The sequence below is a fragment of the Bidens hawaiensis genome, unplaced genomic scaffold (genome assembly GCF_021521415.1).
Source record: "Bidens hawaiensis isolate Kalapana, Puna unplaced genomic scaffold, B.hawaiensis_p1.1 tig00004414_1, whole genome shotgun sequence".
Taxonomy (NCBI): Eukaryota; Viridiplantae; Streptophyta; class Magnoliopsida; order Asterales; family Asteraceae; genus Bidens; species Bidens hawaiensis.
This window is the reverse complement of record NW_027491266.1, coordinates 1,838,399-1,848,344: the sequence shown is the minus strand read 5'-3', so window position 1 is coordinate 1,848,344 and position 9,946 is coordinate 1,838,399. Positions and strand designations below refer to the sequence as shown.

Sequence of the window (9,946 nt, the reverse complement as noted above, 5' to 3'; positions counted from 1 at the left end):
GTTGCGAAGCTATGGGATTGTTATTTGGCTTAATCCTTCAATGTGTCAAAGAGATATTTTTATCATACACGAATGTTTGAAAAACAAATCAATGAACATGGAGAAAACACAATAAAAATGGCTAAGATGAACTCATGAGCGACTAGAAGTAAATTGACAATCAAGAACAAAAGGCTAAAAAATATGTTATACATTTCACGGTTGTTTTTCATCTTTTATCATGTATTTTAGTTACCCTTTTACTGGTAAGGTATTGGATCATTTCAGAAGTTTTTTTTATAGCGAGAAGTGCGAGAAGTGAAAGTGTAACTCCATTAATCCTTAATTTCACTCCATTTCTTATGTGTAGGTGCGTTGTGTAAGTGCATATGTATGTGTGTAGGTACGTATGTTTGTATATGTGTACCTATGTTTGTATATGTGTATGTATGTTTGTATGTGTGTAGGTACATAGGTTTGAATGTGGCTCGGTACATTTATATGTTTATAGGTTGGTTTGAATGTGTAATTAAAACATAAATACAATCAACCTACATATATGTATATAACATCATATGAAAGGGAGTGAAATTAGGGATTAATGGAGTTATACATTCACTTCTCGCACTTCTCGCTGTAATATCACTTCTCGCAAGATCCATCCCCTTACTGGTAATATGTTATATGTAATGTCTCTTTTGGTTTACCTATGTATCCAAAAAGTAATCAAAGTATCCAGTTGCAACAAATTTAAAAAAAGGTACCAAAGTTACGTAATTGAATAAACTACAAACTACAGGTATGAAACTAACATTTAGCTCAAAAGAGAAAATAAATAAAATAAACGACATTACCGATTTACCCATAACTTAATGGAAAAAATAGACGGTGTTAGAAAAAGTACTAACATGACAAGTTTTAGAAAAGTGAGGTAGTCATTTGCAATGAATTCAAAAACGATACTAAATTGAACAAACCATAGGGTATTAAAATGACACTTAACTATAATATTTATTTTATATTAAAAATACTTTTTTAAACTAAAGAACTTTTTAATAAAATTCATAGTGGTATATTAAACAAAACTAAATAAGATTGTGTTTTAATTTTTATAAAACTTAATTATTAAAAGTTAATGGAAATGAAATCAATATTAGACCTAAAATTAATTAATAACTGATGCGAAAAAATTAAAGAAAAACAAATTAAAAACATGTCACTCATATGCTAACATGTGACACCAATATGAGTTGAAAACTAGTTTGCTCTACTAAACAATTTGCTATATTTTCTTAGTTTTTTTATTTTTTTTTTCTTTTTCAAATAGTGGACACCCCATAATTGGGTTGTCAATGAGAGTGGTCTAAAGCACGCCGAACTAGGGAAGGCACTTGGATGGGTTTAGACATTCTCAAACTCATACCCGATTAGTAAAATTCGTCCCAACCCATCAGGTTTGGTACAGGAAATTACATGTTAGGTTTCTTTCGGGTTTTAACAAATTATAACTAATAAATTACAAACAAATGAGCAATGATTACCATAAAAGTCTCAAATATTTTCCATAAACAAGTTTATCGATGTATAGGTTATTGTGTCGTGTACATCGGGTGTATAATCGAGTATATGGGTTAATGTTATCGTGTATTTTATAAATCTCAAACTCGTTCCAACCCCGTTAAAAGTTACAAAACTAATCTCAATCCCTAATGGAACGGGTTTAGCTCGCCCAAATTGTGTTGGGTTTCAAGCCGTTGATGTAATAGCATTCTCTACCTATCCATCAAGACCTCGTCATCTTTAAAATATAAAATTTAGTTCAGAAACACACCATATCCTTTCCATCATTTCATTTCCCTAATCCTAAATTGTAATAGTTGCTATAGTTTTTTTTTTTTTAAGTGGTTAAGCAAGTTTAATTATCCTCCTGATTTCACATATTCCATATCCATCCCGGTCATCGGCGCTGCATTCTGCCCTCTATCTTAATCTATCAAGGTACCAAATACATGCTGCTATTATCATGCATACCACCCCTTATTTTTCATCTATTTGATTCAGGGATTTTTTTATTATTATTATTTTTTTTTTTTAGTGGAAGACGATGCATCATATTTGTACTGTAATTTGCAAAACTGGTGATATACTACTACTCCAATACCACTTTACATCAAATTGTAAACATTTTATGATTCATTTTCAACAAACTAAAATACTTGGACCACATTTTCACTATGCTTGTAGACAAACACAAAACGGGGGAATGTTCGTGTTCGTTTGTTTAGTTTCACACAATCAAACGAATGAGGTTTTCTTGTTCTTGTTCGTTCGTTAATAGTATAAAGGAACGGTTCACAAATGTAAACGAACAAACACAGATGAATAAACGAACTTCCCGCCAAACGAATCACTTTCGTTCGTTTAACTATATGAACGAGAAGCTTTCGTTTATTAGGTTTACTGAACGTTTAGTTCGTTTGCCTTTCACTTGATGCAGATCATTTAATATCATTTGCCATAACACCAGATGGACATGACCAATGGATTATCATCACCGGAAGAATCAGATTCTCTCCTTCAATGGAGCAAATGGCAGTTAGTGGATTCCATTCTTCCAACCGGTGGATTTGCTCATTCCTTGGGGTTAGAATCCACAATGCAAGCACACATAGTTTCTAACCCTCAACACCTTCAATCCTTCATCGTCCACACCTTAGACAACACCGGAAGCCTCCTTCTTCCTTTCGTCTACTCAGCCGCCACGTCACCTGATCATCAAACACTGCAACGCCTCGACACCATTCTAAACGCAACACTAACAAACGAAACAGCCCGCAAGGCGTCACTTTCACAAGGATCCGCCTTAATGAGGGTATCTTCTTCAATTTTCTCAGAGATCCCGTTATTAAAAACGATTAGAACCGCGTGCTTGAGCAGTGGGGATGTGTGTTTTCACAACGCGCCTGTTTTTGGGCTCGTTTGTGGGCTCGTTGGGTTGGATAGTGAAACGTGTCAGAGGGCGTTTATGTTTGTAATGGTGAGGGATATTATATCCGCTGCAACCCGACTGAACCTGGTGGGACCGCTCGCTGCGGCTGTGCTGCAGCATCGGGTGTCGTTTGTGGCTGAGGAGTTGTTGAACAAGTGGAAGAACCGAGGGGTGGATGAAGCCTGTCAAACGAGCCCGTTGCTTGATACCGTGCAGGGTTGCCACAGTTACCTGTTTTCAAGACTTTTCTGCTCATGAAGGTTCATTTTTATTTCAAAATATAAATTTCTTATAAAACATTGGTTATTTATGAGATAATGAACAATGCGAAATTAGGAATAAAGTTTTAACTTTTTTGTTATAACATTTGTAAATTGAATTTGTAACGAATTATGATTGTTGTAATCTTAGACAGCTTATTAATCACCTTGAGTATGAAATTATCAAGTAATAAGCACTAGTTATTATATTTGATGCAAAAGTTTGATTCATGTCACCATCTGTTTTCTTTTCTTATTATAAATGTGCTTTCTTTACAGTTAAACTTGATTGACTCGCATCATTTTCAGTTAACCCGTTATATTATGCTATATAGTTTTTTCGTATAAGCTTTGTTATATTATATGTAAAAACATATTAGTTTTAGGTTTTGATTATGTTATTAAAAACACACTATAGGTCCATATTAGCACATTTAGGAATTAAGAAAAACTTGTAACTTAAGTAAATGGGGTGCTTTTTACTCATTTTCACCAATGGTGGTAACTGATGAAATAACAACTTATGGTCACTGTTAAGGTTAGAGTTGATCATGAATATTCTGTCTATTAAGGACGGGTGAGTCCAAAAAGGCAGATTGGATACGCGGTTTGAAAACTTGTCATAGAGTTCACTTCATTGCAATTCAGGTGTCTAAACTACGTTCTGCTGCTACGAATTGGATTACTCTCGTTTCTGGGGCTGAACTTCTAGGGATTTCGATTTTGTTGGTGTCAGTGGAAGATCAGGTGGGCTGTGGAGTTTAGGGGTCCTAATCTTTTTAAGAAGACATGGGTTTATTAATAGGGTGGAGTTGTTGGAATACGATATGGGCAGGGGTTATTTACTTATGTCTTGTATTGTGGGTATAAATTAAGTAAATTAGATCGGGCTCTTGTTTGCCGGGAGTTTATGAACGGTTGGCCGTCTATATCCGTAATGGTGTTATCCAAAGGCTGCTCAGAGTTCGGACCATACACCTATATTGTTATCTCCCGTAGATGCGGACTTCGTTCATGATTTTTTAACTCATGGTTAGAACGTCACGGGTTTTTGGATTTTGTGGTAGGACAGTGTTTGAGATTTGTGTTTTCGAGGCCTGTAGATTTGGCTTTGGCAACTAAACTTAAGTGGGTTAAAACTAGAATCAAGTCTTGGCTAGCAGAGAATAACAAGAGCCGAGACGCGGTGTACGAGACAAATAACAAGACTATCTGGGCATTGGAGATAGAGGCGGAGACGCCCCAGCTCTCGCAGTCGGAGCTGGACGAAAGAGCCTGATGTAGGGCGTATGTGTCGGAATATGAAGCCCTTAAGCAGAAAGATATTCAGCACGGTCGATGGGGATGAAAACACGAGCTATTTTCAGGGCATTTTAAACGCTAATCTAAGTAATAATCGGTTACATAGGTTATCAATTGATGGCATTTGGGTGAATACTCCGTTGGCGGTGAAGGAAACTGTCACACCCTCAAAATCCACTAACGGAGTTTTACCGTCAGAGGGTGTGAACTAACAGGATCGGAATCATTAGTTATAATCAAACCATAAAACAAAGTTTCAAAACCATGAAAATGTTTACGAGTAAATAAATGCGGAAGCGTAAAAACCATAAAAAACCAATGTTGCGTCACGCAGGACGACTTAAAACCCAAAGATAACAGTTTAAAATAAGTTTGCATAATTAAAAGTGTTTCAAGCAATGCATGATCCTAAACCGCGCGCCCGCCTTGGCTACCTGAGAATAACATACTAAAAGTGTCAACACAGGGTTGATGAGTTCACGAGTTCAAATAAAATAAAGCGTTAGCGTTTGCGTTCAGCGTTTTGCGTTAAGCGTTACCAGATAGTGTTAAATCAATTATATATCGATAGGTAGCTAGCCTATACAACAAGTATTACTAAGTGTTCGACACCGAAGCTGACTGTTTATCAAGTGCCTTGTCACCAGGTCATCCAGACCATGGTACGTGTTAGCCAAAATTACACCCGCTCGACCTCCAGTCGAGTTTAGCGTTGGGTGGGGTTTGTCAAACCCGGTAGTACTACTCAACAGTGACTCGCTATTCCAAATATTGACCGGTTCGATGTGTAGGACTTCAAATGTTTCGTTTGCCACTTAGCCTTTACAAGTGATATATAATTTACTAACAAAATCTTAAATGCTTTTATCGGAGTATGTTATCTCCCCCAAGTGAAAAGCGTTTAAAACAGTTTAAAGGGGTAAGTGAAACTCACTGTTTGCGAAGTATTCCCAAAATAATTCACCAAGATGCGCGTCACAGAAAAACTCTCTCTAGCGTTCTAAAACAACAAAGAGATTTTTCTAAGTGTCGGAATATTATCGAGTCTCTAGACCCGGCACATAATACCTATGCACACAACATGTTTAGTGTTTCGTTTGTGAATCGTGTGTGACTTTAACAAGTGTATTTGTGATACGTTACATGTGTGAGCAATTATTTACGTGTCATGTATTCATAATGTACATCACTAGCAATTACTCCCCGTAAGGGCAATTTGGTCAACACATAACAATTAACTAGCAATTATTCCCCACGAGGGCAATTTGGTCAAATCATGACAATCAATTAGCAATTATTCCTCGCAAGGGCATTTTGGTCAAAACACGACAATTAATTAGCAATCATTCCCCTCAAGGGCAATTTGGTCAAAACACGATAATAAATTAGCAATCACGTTGTTTCATGCAACTTTCACAAAATTCAGCAACTAATTTCTTAACGACAGAATTTCTACTTGAAAAACTAGTCTAGCCCACCGATCATAGCATCACAATTAATTTACCAAAAATCATCACAAAAGCATATATGTCCTAGGTTTCCAGAACATATTTTATTATATTTTTATTCCACATAGGTTTCTCACAATAATCAAATCATTACAGCAAACTCATAACAGTCAAATTCATGCGCAACAGAATGTTATTTGAAATTCCCGTTAAACGAAAAATCCAATAAATGCAAGACCATTTGGGTTAGGTTCCTAACTCAACAAGTCAACTTTCAGAAGTGGAACCAACCCAATTGGTCTCGTAGCTCATGAGATATAACATTTACAAAACAACCTAACAGCAGGTCTAACAACTCAGCTTTGCACAACGTTTTTGTAAAATCATAAAAGTTAACTTTTACACGTCCAAAAATTGCAAATTTATATTCTTTAGAAACTAGACTCAACCTAGTTTACTATAGTATCAATTATCTCAATCAATTTTCACTTTTACACCCCGTTACAGTCAATCAAACATCAACAACACAATCTGTCCAGAAACTGTTTGCATCCAAACTCAACAATTTAACTATCTATGGACCACAAATCATTCATATAACATTCTAGATACCATAACTGCTATCCATGCATATCAATTACACCATACCTACATAGTTAGGGTTTTATTTGATCTCAAACTCAAAGACACAACAATTAACATGCAATAATATCAAAACTAGTTATCAAATCATCATCAATACATCATCAAATCAACAACAATCATATGAACACCATACATACAAAAATCGGCCCCTAGGGTTTTCAATTAACCCATTAAAAATCGAAATTAAGTATAAAGGATGCAAGGGATAGTCGTTTATACCTTCCTAGCACCTTAATCTCCAATCAAAAGCTTGAATAATTGATTGTATGTGTGTATATGAGGCCGATCACAAGGGGGGGGGGGTCTAGTAGAGGTGCACAAATCGGTTTTTTTTGAAAAAACCGGTTCGGTTTTTAACCGGACCGGTTTTTTTTATCCAGAAAAAAACCGGTTCGGTTAATAACCGGACCGGTTATTAACCGGTTATTATTGCTGAAAACTCAAACCGGCCAAACCGGTTTGGACCGGTTTAGAAACCGGTTAGAACCGGTTATTAAACCGGTTTTTTTATAACCGGTTTTTAAAAACCGGTCTAACCGGTTAACCGGTTTTTTTTTTTTTTTTTTTTTTTTTTTTTTTTTTTTTTTTTTTTTTTTTTTTTTTTTTTTTTGCTTTAGGGTTTAGGGTTTCGTTGTTAGCATTCTTTGCTTGGAAGATTAAAAACACATAACTTTCATTTATAGCTTTTACATTAAAAATACAAACATTAAATCGTTATCGCATATTCGTAACTCAAAAATACAAACATTAAAGAATGTTTAGACACGATTACATTAACAAGTTGATGTTTGTTACTCATTTTCTTCGCTACCCGATCCCGAGCTATTCCTTAGGTAATCGTCGTACGCGGCTTCTTCATCGGTCATTGGTTGAGTGTGTCCTTGATTGACCTCGTCTTCATACAAGGCCGCCTCATAGTCCATTTCCCCCTCGAGTGAGCGTTGATGTTGTGCCCTGTCTAAAGAGTCCAAGTAATCCTTGTAGCAAATCGACATCTCTACAGCTGGTGGAGTGAGTCGAGTCCTCCTAATCGATATAACCCTGCCAGAAACAGAAAAAGCAGACTCCGAAGCTACCGTGGAAGCTTGGACCGTTAGTAAATCTTTGGCCATGGCGGCGAGGATCGGAAACTCATCCTCCTTACCTCTCCACCAAGCCAGCAAATCAAGACTTCTAAATTCATCCGGAGTCATGTGTTTCACAAAGTTGGTACCACCATACCTTCCAAGTTCACTGCTTGGGGTGTTTACCCTTTGACGTTTACCGGCGTCTTCCCAAATCATGTAGTACATCCCCATTTCAAGGTCGGTTTGGGATTGGGATTGGGCAACAGCTCTTAACGAGTCATGAATTTGGGAAGACGACCCGTATCTTGTAAGGTAAACATCATACATGTTTGCCAAGGTGGTGTTGAAATCATTCTTTAAAGTTTGGCTATAATAGGGGTTTTGATCGTCATTTAACCCTAGCTCATCACAAATTTTTTCTATTAAAGCTTCAACACCACCAACATTGATGCAAGGGTTTAACGCAGCAGCACAGGTCAAAACAGCGGGTAGTTCTTGAAAATATTTTTTAAATTTTTCTTTCATTTTTACACCCATATCAAAATAAGGTGCACCCCTACAATGAAGGTCACTCGACTTTGTGCACATGACAGCAATTTTTGGTAAAGCAATGGGGCTTGTTGGATAGTAAACCCCGGATAAACTACTTGTGCAAGATTTAAAAATTTGAAGAACCTCCGTAACGATCTCAATCAATAACCAGTTTCTAGGATCGTACGGTGCACATTTACCCCTATTTGACAAAATTTGATGAAACGCAATTAACGATTGTTTTTGTTGGATGGCTTTCTCAAACATTTCACAAGTCGAGTTCCATCTTGTTGGACAATCCCAGTTAGGCCCCAACCATTGACAGTTAGCTTCTTCACAAAATTTTTTGTATCTTGAAAATGTTGAATTGTTGCTAAAAACATCTCGTAACATTCTTTTAAAATTGTTTCTTTGCGTTTCGATCACGTTTAACCCATCTTGCACGGCCAAGTTGATAATATGTGCAATGCATCGGCTATGAAAAAACGCTCCATCACAGATAGGTTTATACTTTAATTTTAAATGGCCAACCGCGGCCGTATTGTTGGACGCGTTATCAAACGATATTGAAAAGATTTTATCTTCAATCTTGTATTGTCGAATGACTTTATCCAAGAGTTTAAAAATATTTCTACCCGTGTGCGGGTAATCAAACAATTGAAACGCAACGGTTCGTTTCATCATTTGCCACGACCGGGGGTCAACCCAATGAGCCGTCACACAAATGTATGAGTCGGGCGAACCATTAGGTACCGACCACACATCCGTGGTTAAGTTCACACCAGTTTGTAAGTTTGAAAAGTATGAAATTAGTTCGGATTTAGCGTTTTTCCATGCTTTAAGCATATCTCTTCTAAGGGTCGAACGACTTACGTGTTGGTAGCGTGGTTGAACATACGTTTGCATCATCTGCGTGAATTGAGGGTTGTCGAAGTGGTTGAAAGGAAGTGATTGTTGAATCACAAAGTTGCCAAACTGTTGACGTACCGCTTCAAGGTCGTACGTAAACACCGTTCCTTGATTCGTCATCTCCGGCTGCGAACTACTTCCGGATTCGTCCTTCAAGACCTTGCAAGAGGGCTTTTCTACATGAGCTCTTAAACTGGAGTTTGCTTCTTTGTTATAAAACTTCAAACAATGTTTGCATCTAGCTTTTTGGGTTCCGTTAGACATTTCGCATAGGTCGAAATGTTGCCAAATATCTTGGCTTCGTTTCGTGGGGATGACCCGAACGACGGTTTCTCCCGTGTTCGAGGCACCCATGTTGACCGATGAAGCAGCACTTTGGGAGGCCATGATAATCGACTACGAATTAAGAGTGGTATACTCGAGTATGAAATAAACGACTACGAAAGAAGAGCGTTTGGAGTTGTATAATCGCGTATGAAATAAACGTTTAGAGCTTTTGGAGTTGTATAATCAAGTGTGATCTAACCAATACCCAACCTAAACTATATATAGATGTTTGTGGGGGTAAAATGGTAAAAAAACCAAAAAAAAAACGGCTAAAAAACGGTCAAAAACACAAAAAAAACGGCTATAAGGCCGTTTGGTAACGTTCGAAAACCGGTTAAACCGGTTAACCGGTTATTAAAAAACCGGTTAACCGGTTTTTTTTTATAACGGTAATAACCGGTTATTTTAAAAACCGGTTAACCGGTTTTTTAATAACCGGTTATTAAAAAAAACCGGTTTTTTTTATAACCGGTTATAAAACCGGTTTTG

At 36.9% G+C, this 9,946-nt stretch overlaps 1 pseudogene; it reads left to right on the top strand.

The window, feature by feature from the left end:
- The first annotated feature begins 2,489 nt into the window (after positions 1–2,489).
- LOC143626561 (urease accessory protein F pseudogene) lies at positions 2,490–3,501 on the top strand (annotated as a pseudogene).
- Positions 3,502–9,946: the final 6,445 nt, after the last annotated feature.